Raw genomic sequence first — 20527 nt, 5'->3', positions numbered from 1 at the left:
TTGTTGATTCTCCAGTTCTTTAAGGTGTAGAGAGAGCTGGTGTATTCTGAATTTTTCAGTTTTTTTGAGGGAGGCTTGGATGGCTATGTATTTCCCCCTTAGAACCGCCTTTGCTCTATCACATAGGTTTTGGACCGAAGTGTCTTCATTCTCATTGGTTTCCATGAATTGTTTAAAGGCAGAGGTTTAACACACTGAGCCACCCAGGTGCCCCAGCCTTTAATCTATTTTGAGTTAAGTTTTGTATGTGGTGTAAGATAGGAGTCCAACTTCCTTTTTCTGCATGTGGTTATCCTGTTTTCCCAGCACCATTTGTTGAAGAGACTATACTTTTCCTATTGAGCATTCTTGACTACCTTGTCAAATATTATTTGACCAATTCCTGAAATGTTTATTCTGTTCTCTTGGTCTACATGTCCATTTTTATTCCAGGAACCATAGTGTTTTAATTACTATAGCTTTGTAGTATTGTTTGAGATCAGTAAGTATCATATCTTTGATTATGTTCTTATATTTCAGGATTTCTTTGGTTATTTGGGGTCCTTTGTAGTGCCACAGAAATTTTAAGATTCTACTTTCTATTTCCATGAAAAAAGCCATTGGAATTTTAACAGGGATTGCACTGAATCTTTAAGTGGCTTTGTGTATTATGGACACTTTAACAATATCAGTTCTTCTGATCAAAAAATATAAACGTCTTTCCATTTATTTGTGTCTTCTTCAATTTCTTTCATCAACATCCTATAGTTTTTAGGGCACAGATCTTTCACCTCCTTGGTTAAATTTATTCCTTTTTTAAAAGATTTTATTTATTTATTTGAGAGAGAAATAGAGTGAGAGAGAGAGATCACAAGCAGGAGGGAGGAATAGAGAGAGAAGCAGACTCCCCACTGAGCAGGATGCCCAATGCAGAACTCAATCCCAGGACCCTGGGATCATGATCTAAGTCAAAGGCCGATGCTTAACTGACTGAGCCACCCAGGTGCCTGGTTAAATTTATTCCTTAAGTGCTTCATTGTTATAAATACTATTGTGAATCAGATTGTTTTCTCTATTTATCTTTCAGATATTTCATTGTGAGAGTATAGAAATGCAACTGATTTTTAAATGTTGATTTGTTGACATGGAGGACATTGGGAGATGGAGAGGAGAAGGAAGCATGGACGGGACTGGAAGAGATTATGCTGAGCGAAATAAGTCAAGCAGAGAGAGTCAAGTATCATATGGTCTCACTTATTTGTGGAGCATAACAAATAACATGGAGGACATGGGGAGATGGAGAGGAAAGGGAGTTGAGGGAAACTGGAAGGGGAGATGAACCATGAGAGACTATGGACTCTGAAAAACAACCAGAGGGTTTTGAAGGGGCGGGGGGTGGGTAGGAGGTTGAGGAACTAGGTGGTGGGTAATAGGGAGGGCACGTACTGCATGGAGCACTGGGTGTGATGCCAAAACAATGAACACAGTTATGCTGTAAATAAACAAATAAAAAAAATAAATAAACAAAAAAAAAGAAGGAAATTGAGGGAAATTGGAAGGGGAGGCGAACCATAAGAGACTATGGACTCTGAAAAACAACCTGAGGGTTTTGAAGGGGCGGGGGTGGGAGGTTGGGGGAACCAGGTGGTGGGTAATAGGCAGGGCACGTATTGCATGGAGCACTGGGTGTTGTGCAAAAACAATGAATACTGTTACGCTGAAAAAATAAATAATTAATTAAATGTTGATTTGTGTCTGGAAACTGCTGAATTTATTAGTCCTAACAGTTTTTGGTGGAGTATTTAGAATTTACTGTCTTTAAGATCATGCCTTCTTCAAAGAGAAACATTTTCACTTTTTCTTTTCTAATCTGGATGGATTTTAATTTCTTTTTCTTGCCTAATTATTCTCTAGGATTTCCAGTATTATGCCAAGTATGAGTGGGGAGAGTGGGCAACCTTGCTCCTGATTTTGGAGGAAAACCTTTCATTGTTTCACCAGCCAGTATGATGTTATCTGCGGGCTTGCCATCTATGCCTTTAATTAGGTTGAGGTGTGTTCCTTCTCTACTCAATTTGTTATGGTCTTTCATATCATGCAACTTTGTTGAATATTGTCAAAAGCTTTTTCTGCATCTATTTAGAGGATCATATGATTTCATCCTTCTATTAATGTGGTGTGTTACATTTATTGATTTACAAATGCTGAGCCATTCTTTCACTGCAGAGATAACTCTCTTCTGATCATGTTTCATAATCCTTCTAATGTGCTGTTGAATTCAGTTTACTTGAATTTTGTTAAGAATTTTTCATCTATATTTTCTTTGTAGTGCCTATATTGAGTTTGGTATTAGGGTAATGAGTAAACTTGTAAAATGAATATGATAGTGCTCTTTTCACTTCAATTTTTTTGGAAGAGTTTGAGAAGGATTGGTATTAATTATTATTTAAATGTTTGGTAGAATTCACCAGTGAAACCATCTGGCTCTGGGCATTTCTTTGTTGGGAAAATGTTGATTACTGCTTCAATCTTTTTAGTCATTATTGGTCTATCCACATTTTCCATTTCTTCATGACTCAGTCTCAGTATATCATATGTTTCTAGGAATTTACCAATTTCTTTTAAGTTTTCCAATTTGTTGGTAAATACCTGTTCATAGTAGCCTATTATGATCTTTTGTATCTCTTCAGTGTCAGTTAATGCCTTCTCTTTCATTTACAGTTTTATTTACTTGAATCCTCTTTGTCTTTTTCTTGGTTAGTGTAGCTAAAGTTTTGTCATTTTTGCTCATCTTTTAAAAAACTAACACAGTTTCCTTTTTTTTTTCTATTTTCTTTCTAGTCTCTATTTCATTTATTTCTCCTCTAATCTTTATTTCCTTCCTTCTGATAACTTCTGGATTAGTTTTCTTTCTCCTTCTAATTCATTGAGGTGTGAAGTTAGGTTGTTTAAGTGGGATCTTTCTTTATTCTTAATGTCGGCATTTATTGCTATAAACTTCTTTCTAGAATTGCTTTTGCTGCATCCTATAAGTTTTGGTTGTTGTAGTTTTGTTTTTGAATAACAAACATTTGAATACCATTTGACAGTCTATAAAATGCTTTCACGTTTAGCTTATTTTACTGTTAGGATATGAAAGTACCCAGTGACTAATTTGTTCTATGTGAATTTTTATTATGAAATACATCACAGGAATATCATATATTATAACTATTTCACAAAGTAAGTTCAACAGAAAAATATTAAAAAGAGAGACCCAGAAACCTCTTCCTATCTTCACACTGATTTCTAATTGGCCTCTCAGCTTGTGTTTTAAAAACAAGTACTCTAAGAACTCTGAATTTTCCTTCTAAAAATATACCCTGTAATAGGGACAGCACGTTTTGCATGGAGCACTGGGTGTTGTGCAAAAACAATGAATACTGTTACGTTGAAAAAATAATAAAAAAAAAGTTAATAACCCTAAAAAAAAAAATATACCCTGGTTCAGGGTTCAAAATCTACTCATTATCCACCTTTGCTTCTTAGCATCAAGGGTAGGACCATACTTCAAGACATTGTTCCTCTTTCAATTGCTTCTCTCCAATTAGTCTATGAAAATTCTCTATCAAAACGTTCTCTGCTCTTTTGGACCAGACATTGCCAGAATGGTGATCTCTTTCAAGTTTATCTCTCTCTTATTTTAACTTCCATAATAGCCAAATACAATGACAACAACAGGACATTGTTTAAGTCAGTCATCTGGCCATTTAATCACATATAACATGATAGAATGAAAACAATCTTGGAAGTTAGAGTCAGAATGAAGTTCCAGGGCACCTGGGTGGCTCAGCGGGTTAAAGCCTCTGCCTTTGGCTCAGGTCATGATCTCAGGGTCCTGGGATTGAGCCCTGCATCGGGCTCTCTGCTCAGTGGGAAGCCTTCTCCACCCCTTTCTCTGCCTGCCTCTCTGCCTACTTGTGATCTCTGTCAAATAAATAAATAGAACCTTTAAAAAAAAACGAAGTTCCAAACACTGACAGCAGCAATGAAAATAGGAAAGAGGGGATGAAAATGAGAAATAATGGGAATATACACTTGTCAGAATTTGGAGGTGAACTCAATGTGCCAAGAAGAGAAAGGATGAGTTTAGGCTTTTGTCATTGGCAACTGGCTAATTCATCTAAGAACAACACTACAATGAATGAACAAACATGAAGTTTTACATGTAGCATATTTTTTATTATTTAAAAATTTAAATATTAAATAATAATTTTAAATAAATTTTATTTATTTATTTTAGTTTTTACTAGTTTCAGAGGTAGAATCAGTGATTCATCAATTGCATGTAACACCCAGTGCTCATTACATCAAGGGTTCTCCTTAATGCTCATCACCCAATTACCCTTTCCACCCCAGCCACCTCCTCTTCAGCAACCCTCAGTTTATTTTACAGAGTTCAGCATTTCCTAGCAGATGATGTGATACTCCATGTAGAAAACCCAAAAGACAGGGAGGCTGTGTTGCTCAGTCATTAAGTGTCTGCCTTTGTCTCAGGTCATGATCCCAGGGTCCTGGGATGGAGCCCCACATAGGACTCTCTGTTCAGTGGGAACCCTGCTTCCGCATCTCTCTCTGCCTGCCTCTCTGCCTAGTTGTGATCTCTCTCACTGTCAAATAAATAAATTAAATCTTAAAAAAAAAGAAAGAAAGAAAAAGAAAACTCAAAAGACTCCATCCAAAAATTGCTAGAACTGATGCAGGAATACAGAAAAAAAAAAAAAATCAATACACGGAAGTCAGTTGCATTTCTTTCTTTCTTTCTCCCCCCACCACCCCCGCAGCTGCATTCCTACACACTAACAATGATGCAGAAAAAAGAGAAATCAAAGAATTGATCCTATTTACAATTGCACCAAAAACCATAAGATACCTAGAAATAAACCTAAACAAAGAGGCAAAAGACCTATACTCTGAAAACTGTAGAACACTTATGAAAGAAATTTAGGAAGACACAAAGAAATGGAAAAACATTTCATGATCATGAATTGGAAAAACAAATAGTGTTAAAATCTCTGTTTCCCAAAGCAATCTACACATTCAGTGTAATCCCTAGCAAAATATCATGAGCATTTTACATAGAGCTGAAACAAACAAACCTAAAATTTGTATGGAATCTGAAAAGACCCCGAATAGCCAAAGCAATGTTGAAAAAGAAAACAAAAGCTGGAAGCAACACAGTTCTGGACTTCAAGCTCTATTACAAAGCTGTCATCATCAAGACAGTATGGTACTGGCACAAAAACAGACACAGAGATCAATGGAACAGAATAGAGAACCCAGAAATGGACCCTCGACTCTATTTATTTATATTAGAGAGAGTGAATCCCAAGCAGACTCTGTGCTGAGGTCAGAACCTAACACCGGGCTCAGTCTCAGGACCCTGAGATTATGACCTGAGGTGAAACCAAAAGTTGGAGGCTCAACCACCTGCACCATCCAGGTTCTCCCAAGTGGTATAATTCTATAAACTTTTAGATTATAAACTGTATATATGTATAGTAGTCTTAGAGCTTCAAGGACTATGTACACATCACAGACATTCCATAAATTCGGGTTACATTAATTTATGAATGCCAAAAAAATGAACAGGGAGCTGGGTCATTAATATCATATTAATCTTATGATTGTAACAGTATGGATTCATATTTTCTAATGTATAAACTTAGAACAGTAATATAAATCTCTACCTGTCCCTTAAACATTTGGCATTTGTTGTCTCCTTTTCTGACAACACAGTTTGACTACTAATGTTGACATTATTGGAATTTATGAATTGAGGATATCTGTGAGGACATAATTATTTATGTATGATGATTGAGCCATGTGAGCATTCCTTAATCCTAAGAGCACAAGCAAATATCCAAACTTCAATGTCTAGTGTGTAACTGTATAAAACATTATTTCAGGAACCTATGTTCTTTTAATAGCAAATTACTTCCCTTAGAGGCTGCACAATCACTTCCATTTTTAATATGCCTTTAGAATTTTTCATCCCTGTAAGGTGGTCTTTCTTGTTGCAATGAAGGAACTGTATTTTAATGGCAAGCTTTATGCTTACAAAATTTTTGATTCTTTGTAAAAAATAAATGAAATGAGATGGTTAAAACAAGAATATTTTATTTTTCGAAAGCTTTCTGATAGGGGCGCTGGGTGGTGTGGCCAGCTGGGTATCCAACTCTTTGGTTTTGGTCTTGGTTTTGGCTCAGTCCCAAGGTTGTAAGATTCAGCCCCACGTTGGGCTCTACACTCATCCTGGAGTCTGCTTAGGACTCTCTCTTACCTGGCATCTGGGTGGCTCAGTCGTTTAAGTGTCTGCCTTTGGTTCAGACCCTGATCCCAGGGTCTGGAGATTGAGCCCCACTTCAGGCTCTCAGCTCAGCAGGGAGCCTGCTTCTCCCTCTCCCTCTGCTTGCAGCCTCCCCCCTTGTTTGTGCACTCTCTCTGTCAAATAAATATACAAAATTAAAAAAAAAAGACTATGAACCATGAGAGACTATGGACTCTGGGAAACAAATGAATAGTTTTGGAAGGGAGGGGTAGACAATAAAAAAAAAAAAAAAGACTCTCCCTCTGCCCCTCCCCTTTGTACTCATTCTCAAATAAAGAAATCTTAAAAAAAAAAAAGTTTCCTGATAGAACTTAAATTATACTGCATATGTAGAATATGGTCTGTGAAAATAGGTATTTAAGAATCTGAAGATTCTGATTTTTTAAAATTATGTTTATATCAAACATCATACATGTTTTGAACAAAATATAGGACAGTGTGTGTGTGTGTGTGTGTGTGTGTGTGTATTCATATCCTGAAAAATAAAGTCTATAAGGAATGATATCCTTTCCACCAATGTAATGAATTATGTTTAATTATTTTCTTCCATATATCTTAGCATTGCAAATACATGTTTATCTAATATAGAGAATGACCACTACAGCTTAGAATTTATTTTGTATTTTTAAACTTAACCCTTTACCTAAGCCTCTCACTAATTATAAATAAAATAATCTAATTTGTTTTGTTTTGCCAATTATAATAAATATTTCCTACTTCTAAAAAATAACATAATTCAACATCAAGCAAATAGTCCATTCAAAAATCAGTAAAGAATCATGAGAAAGAAAAACTATATCTCAGTTCCTAAACCTAATCACAGAAAAATGTAAAAATCTAGAATTGGGGATTTGAAATGTTAAAATATATACATACTTCTTAATTAGATTTATTTCAGGATTTATAATGTAGTCTTAAAGACCATAAAAACTGCTAAAGAGTTTCTAAGTCAGCTCACATCCAAAAGAATGCCATAAGAATCGTTTGATTCATCCTTAAATCATGAAGAGACTTACAGTGTAAAGAAGCATCCAGAGAAGTGGTCAAAAGCTAAACCCAGAAGTCTAAAGTCAGAATATAGAGTTAAGGTCTCTGAAATTGGACCACATTGCTATGTAAACGAAATATTGTTAACGAAAAAATCTCAGACCTTGAAAAATTGTTGCTCACAGACTGGCAATATAATATGAAGTGAACTATATGTTGAAATAAATACACTGGACACAGAACATAGCAATCATCACTGAGCCCCACTTCCCTGCCTAAGCCATAGGACTAACAACAAACTTTTTCCTATTCTCTATGGGCATACACCATTTGCCCTAAGGATTTATGCCTTTGCGCACATTCTGCCTCCTTTTCTTTAGCCACCTGGCTACATCATACACAATTGTTTACTTTTCAGGTAAAATGACACCCCCTGTGTAATGTATAGTTTACAGCAATCAAATTACCTTTCTATAACAATTAAGATCATATATCACTCTGTAAAAGTATTTTCTATTCCTCATTTTCCTTTTCCTTTAGACTGATCTTTGCCTATTCAGGGCTAGGTATCCATTCCTGTCTTCAATATGGTTACATTTAGATGATATTAAACACTTGTCTGAGTGTCATAAAATGACCATTTAGGGCACCTGGTGGCTCAGTTAGTTGAGCGTCTGCCTTGGGCTCAGGTCATGATCCCAGGGTCCTGGCACTGAGGCCTGCTTCATCAGGCTCCCTGCTTGGGGCTGGGGCTGGGGGTCTGTTTGTTCCTCTCCCTCTGCCCCTCTGGCTCATACTGATTCCTGCTTGCTTGCTCTCTCTTTCAAATAAATAAATAAAATCTTTATAATAAAATGACCATTTAGAAAACTAAAAAATTCTGTCTTTAAATCAACAGCTGTAGGAGCATCAATGGTCACTCATTAAAGTCAATAAATTAATTAACTCTAGAGTTACTCAGGGTTAGCTATGAGGCCTGGTGCTCTCATCTGCCCTTATTTCTGCACCTCCAGATTATGAATAAAAAAAAAATACCTGCACCTTTTCTGGTTGTGAGAACTAAAGGAGATGTTATATGTAAAGAAAGTAAAGCTCAGTATCTTTGAATCCCCAGTGATGTTGAAGAGCATTATTACTCCATCATAGAGTGTTATTTCTCTTTACTTATCCCTATTATTTTATTTTTATTGCTTATCTAATTGTGAGTTCTGCACATTTTAAAAGTCAAGAAATTGGAGATAAGCTAGAAAAATGAAGACAGAGGGAATTGTTACAACAGCTCTGAAAAAATAACTCAAGAGGGATAATGACTCACCATCTCTACTTTATTTCTATTTACCTTGTCATAAAATAGCTTTTTAATGTCAAGAAGAGGGAAAGGTCTCTATAGAAAAACTGGTAAAGCATCTTAATGACAAATTGCTAATATGAATTTCCAAGAGAGTTGTTGTTCATTGCTACTATATGTAAAATATGTATGTAAACAACATATACACACACATACACATATACACATATAAATATATGCATATAAAATTTGGGTTGTTTTCTACCAAAGCAAAATTTTAGTTACCCTATATGGTAATTTAATCCTGAATATATAGTGATTTAAGAGCACAAATTTAGGGCTCCTGGGTGGCTCAGTCGGGTTAAGGGTCTGCCTTAGGCTCAGGACATGATCACAGGGTCCTGGGAATTGAGACCCATCTTGGGCTCCCTGCTTGGTAGGGAGCCTGCTTCTCCCTCTCTCTCTCTGCCTTCTCCTCCCCCTGTTGTGTGCTTGTGTTCTTTCTCTTTCTTTGTCAAAATAAATAAATATTTTAAAAGTAAGATCACAAATTCTATAAAGAGTAACTATACAGTGTGTTGAATGATTTGTATTCATGGGTTAAGATCTTCCTTGTTAATAAAAGATAATAATTTAAAAAAAACCCTGAAACTCCAGAATTAACCCATGGTTAGTCATTTGCTCAAGCTAAGCAAAAAAAATATAATTTAGGCATTTTGGTATTTAAACAGCCATTTCTTTCTTTTGATCCAATTTCTAGCATGAGCCAACTTAGGAAAAGAAGTGTTTCATCTGTAAAGTGTCAAGTTAAAGAAAGTAAATTTGAACATTGCTCCCAAATATCTTTCAGGTTGCAGAAAAGTTTGTGATTAGCTATTCATAGGAAAAGAATGCTTTGTGAGAATTCTATGACACCTTGTGTTAAGGAAGCTTCTTTTAACGGTAACAAGTAGAATCACAAGCTTTAATGTACAGTCCTATGAGATGGGTAGAAAGGAAGGAGTGGAATAGATAAATGACTTTAAAATGAGATTGATTTTTCTCTTTTTTCTTCAAAGAATGAGAGACTAGTTATATTAATTGGTTGGTGTCTATTTTATAGCCTTTAAAAATAGAGGATAATTCATCTTGATTCCATAATTACCAGTTATACAAACAGCATATGACAAGTCTGACAAGCAGGCTTTTTCAACATGGAATAGATATTACAATGGCAAATGTGTTAGTTAGATTAATAAATCAAGGTTACACCATTTGATACATTCTTTCCCTTCTTAATAGGAGGTATTATCTAAGTTCATGTGCTAATTTGAAAATGTCTATATGGCGTGTGTTATTGAATATCAAATACTTCACTAAACTTGATTGACTAATAGAAAATATTCTCCAAAACATTCCAAAAAACACAACTGTATATTTTCTTCTAGAGAAGAGTTGACTTGGTTCTTGGAGTAAAAGATTGTGGTTTTTTTTTTAATATTTTATTTATTTGACAGAGAGAAATCACAACTAGGCAGAGAGGCAGGTAGAGAGAGAGAAGCAAGCAGGCTCCCCGCAGAGCAGAGAGCCCGACACGGGGCTCGATCCCAGGACCCTGGGATCATGACCTGAGCCGAAGGCAGAGGCTTTAACCCACTGAGCCACCCAGGTGCCCCAAGATTGTGTTTTTGCTTATAAGATTATAAAATTATAAAATAAGAGGCTGATAGGTCACATGAAGGTCATGCTACCCCCACTACTACAGCATTGCTCTGGACCAAGTATTGAGTTAAAAAGAATCCATCTAAATTCCACAAAACACTAACTAAGCTAAAGGGAAAGGAATTCATAAACCCATATGTGTCATACACACAGATCAAACAAGATGGCTACAATCTTGTATCTGATTCTCAGGTCTAGGCTAGACAATGTCCTGGAGATGACCCCAGTTGAAACCAGCAGGAAACTATTATCTTTCTCCCATTTTACACTTTAGCCTGGGGTCACAAAAATCTGAGCTGCTCGATATTTCTATTACATTAATGGCACAATTATCACATAGGGATCAACTTCATGCTGCTAATATAGACATGCTTCTGGAAGCAATTTCTGGCTCTGCTGGGCAAGGCAATCTATCAGGTCATTTGTAACCTCCAAAAAACCTAGTGGAAAGAGTACAGACTTTGGACTTCTTGAGTATAAATTTTGGCCCTGTATTTATTTGTAGAGTAACCTTGGCAAATTATCTAATACCTTTGAGTCTCAAATGGAGGGTAATAGCTTCTATCTGATAGGAAAATGTGAAGATTTCTGAAAAAAAAAAATAAACAAAAAAAAAACACAGGGAAACCAGTCATTAGTGTGCCTCATGCACAATAGGCATTTAAGTGGAAATTATTATCATCATATACAGTATTTTGCTCATTCCTTTTTTTTTTTTTAAAGATTTTATTTATTTATCTGACAGAGAGATAATGACGGATGTCATCTTGATATACAAAATAATCAACACTGGAATAATCTCTCTTCTCAGTTACACTAAATGCTATCTCAAAACACATACAGAAAACAAATGCATGAGGAGGATTAATAAATAGAAATTGTTCTGAAAATTATCAAAGAAGTGCTGCCGATCCTGTGATTAGAAAGCTTAGACAGCTATAGGTTCCGATGATGGAAGTAAATAAAGAAGTTACTTTCACAAATGTCTCCACAGTTTTAGGTTTTGTGACTTGCTCAAATGCATATATTGGTTATCATGATCTGTTTCCTTGGTTTGACTTTTTCCTCTGCTATTGTATCCATGAGCACAATTCTTACAAACTACACACCAAAGTGGAACTATTTTGCAAGATTCCAGACCTGCAAACTCTGAAGAAAACAAACAAACCAAATAGTAACCAAAAACCCAAACCAGCTTTGTTTCTTAACGGGCAGCATTTTTCACACACACACTCAACCTTCTACATACACCTTATCATCTTTAAGCCAGTGTCTTAAGGCTTGATTTGATAACCTGCACTGGAATTCAGTTTTGAAGCAAAATTCACATACTGCTCTTTATTTAATAAAAAATTTGAAAACCTAAGTGGTGGTGAGGCCTGCACTGGAATTAACATTCATTTCTGATGAACATACAATTTCATCTTATTTCTTATGCTCAATCTTTCTAAGCATTGAGTTATATCATAAATTACCTTGTTTTGGGCCACCTGGGTGGCTCAGTCAGTTGAGAGTGTGACTCTTGGTTTTAGCTCAGGTTGTGATCTCAGGGTTATGATATCCGGGTCATGAGACTGGGCCTCACACCTGACTCTACAATCCACACAAAGCATGCTCTGTATTCTTTCCCTCTCCTTCTGCTCCTTCCCCCACTCATTTGTGCATTCTTTCTCTCTCTCTCTCCCCCCCCCCTCTAAAATAAAGAAAATCTTTTAAAAAAATCTTCTAAATCCAAATAGTGATGGTCCAAACAACATAATCTATTTTTTTTGTTCAAAATGTCTTACTGTGATGATAATGAAATACATGTATACATGATACAAAATTAGGTCCAGAACAGTGGTCACATTTTTAACATGACTCTATTTAAGAGAAAATTAATTTGTTTTTGGTAGTTCACTGATATTTACTGATTTGGAATGATAACTTTTTACCTCTTTGACTAATGTATAAACCCCTTAGATGCAGGGGTTCTACATTGTACCTTAAGTATTATACAGTACATGCTATGTTTTCAATAAGTAAATTTTGATTGATTCTTACAAGCCTTTAGATCACAATAAATTTAGAAGGAATATTATGATTTATTTCTATAATCTCTCTGAGTCATAAATCAGTTTGATAGAAAAAATCTTTGTATATTCGGACATAAAAAAGAATGAAATCTTGCCATTTACAAGGACATGGATAGAGCTAGACAGTTTAATGTTAAGCAAAATAAGTCACTTGAAGAAAGACAAATACCATATAATTTCAAATGTGGAATTTAAGAAACAAAACAAACCATCAAAAGAAAAAAGAGAGAGAAAGAAACAAACCGAGAGTTAACTACAGAGAACAAACTGACGATTACCAGAGAGGAGGTGGATGGGAGATGGGTAAAATCCTTGATGGGTACTAAGGAGGGAACTTGTGAGGAGCACTGGGTGATGTATGGGATTGTTATATACCTGAAACTGATAGAACGCTGTATATTAAAACTATAAAAAAATTTAAAAAAACCAAAAAACTGAAAAGAAAACTGAAAGAAGAAAAAGAAAAACTATTGCAAAAAGTCACCTATTATTGAACCATCGATAAATGTCCTGAATTTTGGGAACGAGAATCTATTAAAACAATAATCATCAGGAACATTTCTTCTATTTCATAGTCTAAATTTAAAAAGAGAGAAGTTTTGAATTTCTAAAATGTTAACCGTATCTTCACAGAGTTTTGTTTCCACACATTTCTTCACCTTTTAAATAAGTGTTTGATTCTTTACAACAAAACCTTCCCAGATTGTGCTGCTCATCATACTTTTCTTATTGTGTTGTAGACATTCATCAATTACGTTACTCATGAGCAGCTGAGACATCCTAATCAGTGATATGATTCTCTTCATTCTTTTTAAATTTGCTTTTCCAAACTTCCAGTCAGTTTTCTGAGCTATCATTTCCACAACTATTTCTCTGCCTTAATTACCTGGAGTGGTTTTTAGTTGTTGCAACCAAGATCTCTGACTAACACATATGGTGATTTGCTAATGCAACTGATGAGGATTTTTTTACACTTGCCTGAAAAGTCTGATGGGAAAATTGTAAATCTTTTTGACTTCTGCCTACTACCAATGTTTGTGACTTCTGCTTTTCCTCATCCTTCTTCCCAAGCTATGGTCTTGATAATAGACAATTAATTGTCTTTAATTCCACTGGCCAAACTGAAATTCCAGTGTGGCTTTATAACATCTTTCAGGTTTTTTTCCCCTCCCCTCCCTGTTCTCAGGAAGCCTAAATTCAGTTCACCATGGAGGAGCAATGTTGTTACAGATTCTCCCCAAATGGGGTGGTGGAACCAACCTGTATCACAGGAAAGAGTTATTTCCAATCCAGAAGCCCAGATATGCTCTATGACACCACAAAAGGACCTTGTGTCCATCATACAATTAAGGAAAAGAATAATATTTAAATAATTTTTAAAGATGCCACCATTTTCAAAATTTTCATTTATGACTTAAACGTAATAAATTCCCTTTCCTCATTTAAAAATGAGGTTTTTATACAGAAGTTCATTTTTTAGTCATGGAATCTTTGTGTTGTAAGTTGGTTGTAGAGGATGTATGTATGCACTTTAATATTATGGCATTAAAACATACAAAGAAACACAACATTTAGAATATGATTTGGTCTGGGGGCACCTGAGTGGTTCAAGTCAGTTAAGCATCTGCCTTTGGCTAAGGTCACGATCCCAGGGTCCTGGCATCAAGCCCCCACTTGGGGGTCCCTGTTCAGCAGGGAGCCTGCTTCTCCCTCTCCCTCTGCCACATCCCCGCTTCTGCTCTTTTGCTCTCTCTCTTGTTCTCAAATAAATAAATAAAATCTTAAAGAGAAAAAGAATATGACTTGGTCTTATAGGAAGTAATGATAATCAACCAAAATCTTTGGAACAACTGCTATTGGCTACACAAAGTATATTTCACAGTTTTAAAATGCTTTTATTTTTCTTTAATAGATAAATTTGAAAATAATTTATACACCTAATGTAGAGGTATCATGTTGTACATATCTGAAAGCAAACTTTCTGAGTCATACATATTGGTATCTGATGACAGAATCTTCTCATCCAGAGCTCATAACTACCCAGCATTTGAAATACAGATTTAGGAAGAGGACTGGAGCTAAAGACAAATCCTTTTCCAAATGCTTACTCATATATCAACAGATATTGTACAAGTTTAAGACTAAATAGAGGTCACTTTCAATGTCAAAAACTACACAAACCTTGACTTCAGTGCAATACCACTCCTGAGAAAATAACTATAATAACACACACACAGCACATGCATATAAAATCTCACCAACGTATCTCATAGGTAATCATACCCTTCGAGGCTTATGTCATTAAGTTTTATTTAATATCACAGTGGAAAAATCAATCATGCATAATATACATACAAAGTGTTTTCAGAACTGTTTGAATAATTTTTTTTAAAGTCAAAATCATGGGGCGCCTGGGTGGCTCAATAGGTTAAGCCTCTGCCTTCGGCTCAGGTCATGATCTCAAGGTCCTGGGATCGAGTCCCACATCAGGCTCTCTGCTTGGCAGGGAGCCTGTTTCCTTCTCTCTCTCTCTCTGCCTGCCTCTCTGCCTACTTGTGATCTCTCTCTGTCAAATAAATAAATAAAATCTTAAAAAAAAAAAGATAAAATCATGATATTCCAGGTAAGCATTTTCTTGGTCATCCTTACATATCAGGCCCACATATTTGCTGTTTCATGAGAAATAATTACTTTATTCCCGAAAAACTTCTGTAATTTAGAGTTTTAATTTGAAATTTTTATTCTCTTACTTATAATGGAAACAAAATAGAAATAAAAATCCCTGGTGCCTGTGTGGCTCAGTCAGTTAAGTGTCTGCCTTCAGCTCAGGTCATGATCCCAGGGTTTTGGGATTGTGTGCCACATTCTTCCTCTGCCTGTTGCTCTCCCTACTTGTGTGTGCTCATTCTCCTTCTCTGACAAATAAATAAATTATATATATATATATATATATTTTTTTTTTAATCCTGAAATCCCAGGTATACACTGGTTTCTTTAAATTATTTTTTTTCTCAGAACACAAAAACTGGCATTTATAGTGTATTACAAGCAAGTGGAAATTGCATTCATTTCACTTATTTCTCAAATACTGATTATGCATTAACTCAGCACGGGGTTAACATATGGGTTTCAGAGTTGAATAAAATATAGTATCTACCTTCTTGAAGCTCACACTCAAGCCATGGTGAACCAGAGATGAAAATAAATAATAGTAAATACAGCATAAACAGTCCAGAGAGGAATGACTTTCAAAATATTGTAAGTACCCAAAACTCACAGAAATAGCTGACCATAGAAAATGGGGACATAATTGTTCTATCTACCCATTGTCTAAAAGAGCTTTCCAAAGTGTCCATGTCATTTCCAGAAACATGTGGCACATTTTGGCACATTCAAGCCTCCACATGTTAGATTTTAAAATCTTGAGGAATGTGAAACACTGAAATTCTGGCCAATGCTAATGTCTTAGAACTTCTAAATATTAACCTAACTAATAGTTACAACCAGTTTCCCTATAAAAGATATTAATGATTTTAAGTACTTCAGCCGCATCATTATAATGACTATATTCCCCTTAGTCTAATTTTAACATTTTTAAAAACAAAACTTGACATTTTAAGTCAGCAAGGGAGACTCATTGCAGCACAGACTACATCTATCTGTCTTAAATGCCATAATTATTAGACAAGACTCTGCCAAGTAAGTTACTCCTTGGGGACTTTGGAGGTACATCACCTTCCAAGACACATGGGGACTATTTAGTGAACTGCTTGACTGATTTATGCAGTAGAATGCTCTGTAATGATAGTCCAAATATCAGTCATTTGAGAAAATTAACAATTCTCCAAAATGCATACCAATCAGCATGGTGGGGAAGCAGAAGGGAAAATTCGGTCAGTGATTAACTTATCTCCTCGGTTTGGGATTTAGATCAATTTGGCTACAATTTAGAAAAAGGTTTCCCTTATTTCTTATGTAATGAATTTAAGCTCATGATTTTATTTTTAAAGATCTATTTATTTATTTGAGAGAGAGGGAGAGGGTGAGTATGAGCAGGGTGAGGGACAGAGAGAGGGGGAGATAAGCATGACTCCTGGCTAAGCAGGGAGCCCCACGTGGGGCTCAATCCCAGGACCCTGAGATTATGCCCTGGGTCAAAACCAAGAGTCATATGCTTAACCAACAGTCACCCAGGGGCGCCTAAGCTCATGACATTTTTTAAAGTGGAAAATTTTGAAGATTTTTAAGCCAAACCCTCATTTTACAGATAAAATGATTTACCAAATAGAAGCCGTTTTGTTTTCCACATCTCTATGTTGTAAAACATTCTGGCTTCTTCCTCCTGGAGCTTACATGACCCTACACACAAACACACCTGAACACATATGTGTTAACAGTATATGAGGATGGCAAAAGATATATGCACTCTTTTTTCTCCCAGAAGTCTAGAGAAATATGATAATTGCTATGGCTAATTTAATGAATATTTTCCTATGTACCAAGAAGAAATGATTATTATAGATTCTACAATGGGCACACTGCAGAACTAGGTACTTGGAAAGATATAAAGATGAGCAAGATACATCTCAGGATATATAAGTCTACGATCTAATGGTGTGCATGCGGAGGGGCATTAAGGAATTAGACAATTACGTGAATAAGCACCTTATAGAGGTAGGAAAAAAATACCAGATGTTGTTATATTTCAAAAAGGAATGTATTTTGTGCTGAAGCACTCTGATTTCAAATGAATTAAATTTTGAGAAATGTCTCTGAGAAGAGTAGTAGGGCAATGATACGGGGTATGGACAGGGATGTGAACAAAACAAAAACAAAAAGAACAAAATCTGGAGATACAGATTGCATCATTTCCTAATTTAGAGCATTTGTTTTTTTCCTTCTTTGTTTGTTGTTTTCTGTACACAACAGGTATTTGAGAAGAAAAGTGGTATCAATTTTATCCTTAGGAAGATAACTGCCAGCAAAGAGGAAGTAGGGGAACTGGTTTGGGAACAGTCTTGTTAGGGGAAGAGAGAAAGTTACATTCATATAATTTATTTAAATCTGAAATTGAACAAAAAGGCAGCTTCAGTTTATATCTGAGTTAATTTTAATTGTGAAACTAAGATGTAGGTATTTCTGTAGTACTTTGTAAGTCATGAGTTTATCAGACCATCAACTCCCTAAATAAAACTGTTTCTTTTTATGAAAGCCATAGCTGGTTTTTAAACATTAAAGGTATTAAAGTATTTTAGCCTGAGAAAAAGGACATTTTAAGAAATGACAGAACACCCTGTTCATTACTTTGCAATTGTAAAGCACCGTAATACAAGCAAAGGATATTCTCTTATTAACATGAGAAGCAAAGTGATGACTTAGGGCCTCTGAACATTTGAGTTTCCCTCCTTAATCCATGTAAGCCCTCAATTTTACATTTTCTATCAGACCTACAAAATATATTCAGACTCATACATAAAAGATTCTTAGCTAAGCTATGTAATACTTATGTAAGTAGATTTCATAAGAAAAAAAGAAATTTCAAATTATATTTTAAGTATTGGTTGTTACAAAGCATTAACTACAAAACTAAAAAATGATGTAAATTCAGATACACTTTGATACATACTTTCAATTCATGACCGTCTTAGAATATTTATATAGCTCTAATGCCTCAGTCATAAATATTTAGCTACTTTTGGTCAGTTTCTTGAGGAGAATTCTATTTTTAAAAAGAATATACCAGCCTCACCAAAACTAACAAATATATGAATTAATCTCTGTTGGTTAACAGATACATATAAAATGAAAAATAACTATCTCAAAAATGATTTTTTTCATTTCTGAATTACCATGGTCTTCAATCATTTATGATAATGCAATTCCTTTTGTTTTGACTTGTAATGTATGGCTAACTAACTTGAACTTTCATTTCCTGCTTATTTATGTAATAGCTAATTCACTGTTATGTTTCCATTCTTCTAGCACAAGAAGAATTAAAAAATGACAATGAGTATAAAAACATTCTATCCAAATATTCAATACGAATATTTTATCAGCGTATCTTTTCAAAATCAAAATAATCTGCCTGCTATTTCAGATATATGATCAATAATATATCCTGTAGGGGATTCCCAACGTAATTATTTCATTGTCTTTTTTTTTTAATTTTATTTATTTATTTGATAGAGATCACAGGGAGGCAGAGAGGCAGCCAGAGAGAGAGGAAGGGAAGCAGGCTCCCTGCTGAGCAGAGAGCCCGATGCAGGGCTTGATCCCAGGATCCTGAGATCATGACCTGAGCTGAAGGCAGAGGCTTTAACCCACTGAGCCACCCAGGCGCCCCTTTCATTGTCTTTTTAACTAGGTTTAAATGTCTATATCTAAGATGAAAGTATACATACATTAAATTTAGGGAAAATATTTTAAAAGAAGTAAAGTCATTAGATATAATTTTTTGGAAACATACAGCCATTTTTTTTTTCTTTTACTATATGTCTTTAAATTTTATTTATTTATTTAGTAATCCCTACACCCAACGTGGGGCTTGAACTCATGATCCCAAGATCAAGCACAGAATGCTCTACCAACAGAACCAGCCATGAGCGCCTAATCATTATTTTTTCCTTCTAATTTTCTATGAGAAGTTCAGCATTTCAGCTTTTAAAAAAATAAAAGAACAACTTACTTAAAAACAAAGCAATTGAAAAACTGAAAAAAAATTAGAGCTGGTCAGATTGTAAGGAAAAGCGGGAAAGAAGAGAACTAAAGGGGGGTGCTAATTCATGAACACTTAAAGTGAGTATTTGGTGAATAAGGTGAAACTGGCTTTGTTTTTAAGGTACTCTGGGAATAAAGATCAAGAGATAAAAGTAAAGGCATATATAGGGAGATCATTTAACTCCTCCAGTAGAATGACTAAACCAAAAGGCTACATCAAAAGTACAAAAGATTAACTCAAAATAAACCCCAGCTGCATGGAGATGGAGAATATTGCTTGTGAAAATTTATAAAGACTATCCTGCTCTGACTTGGGTTGTCAGCTTGTATATTTACTAGCAGAGTGAAAATTAGATAATTAAAACAAACAATCACTGGGTGTGGTGCAAAAACAATGAGTACTGTTACGCTGAAAATAAATAAATATTTTAAAAAATGAAGAGAGAAAAAAAATAAAAAATAAATTAAAAAAATAAAAAAATAAAAAAAACAAACAAAAACTCAGGCTAAGAATCTGAAATATTTCTAAGACATAATTGTCTTGGTAAGAAGGTTCTAGGAATCTTCTCTGAAGTAATCTCTTCAGTCCTTCAACCTCAAAGAATTCCTATACATAAATTCATAAGTAATATGATCTTAAGTGTTAAAAAAATCAATGACTAATCTCACAACAAAACAAGCCACTATAAGTAAGAACAGGCAGAAACAAGAAATAGAAGGATGGGAGTTATAAAGATAGACTTCTGACAGAGAAATTATCTGATACAAAATAAAAAAAAATGTACACTCCAAAACAAATAAAAGGTAATAAAAATGAGTAAAAAGCAATCGCCCATAAAATAATAAAGCATATTTGAAAAAATATAGACTTTTTAGAAGTGAAAAATTTCATATTAATATGTCAAACCTAATGGAAGATTACTGTTGATGAGAGAATTAGTGAACTGGAAAATACATCTATAGGAATTAAATCAAATATAGCTAAGATAAAGAGACGGTAAATATGAAGGGATGTTAAGAGCAATAAAATCTACACTGATGATGAAAAAGCTAATTAGAATTACCAGAAGAACAGAGAATGGGTCAGAAGCATTCTTAGAAAAGATAATGACTGAGAAATTTCCATAAGTGATAAAATATATTAATCCACAGAATAAGGAAACCCAAAGGAGGAAAATAAATATAAAGAATTTCATGCTTAGGTACACTACACTGAAACTGTAGAGACATCCAAATAAAATTTTCTGAAATGCTCTTTAAAGAATTCAGAGAAGAAAAAAACAAAACAAACAAACAAACAAAAAAACACCACATTAAGGTAGAAAGACCACAGTATTCACTGTCCAAACTAGCAAGTTTGGGAGTGAAAGAAATAATATTAATTGCTACTTCAAGACAACTGGTCTTGTC

General features: G+C 34.9%; 1 protein-coding gene across 1 annotated transcript in view; it reads right to left on the bottom strand.

The window, feature by feature from the left end:
* LRP1B (LDL receptor related protein 1B) overlaps positions 1-20527 on the bottom strand; it is a 2013404-nt gene that overhangs the window by 1792244 nt on the left and 200633 nt on the right. The window lies entirely within an intron of this gene.

This window comes from Meles meles, chromosome 9, assembly GCF_922984935.1.
Source record: "Meles meles chromosome 9, mMelMel3.1 paternal haplotype, whole genome shotgun sequence".
Taxonomy (NCBI): Eukaryota; Metazoa; Chordata; class Mammalia; order Carnivora; family Mustelidae; genus Meles; species Meles meles.
The sequence above is the reverse complement of the archived record's forward strand: the minus strand, read 5'-3'. Positions and strand labels throughout refer to the sequence as shown.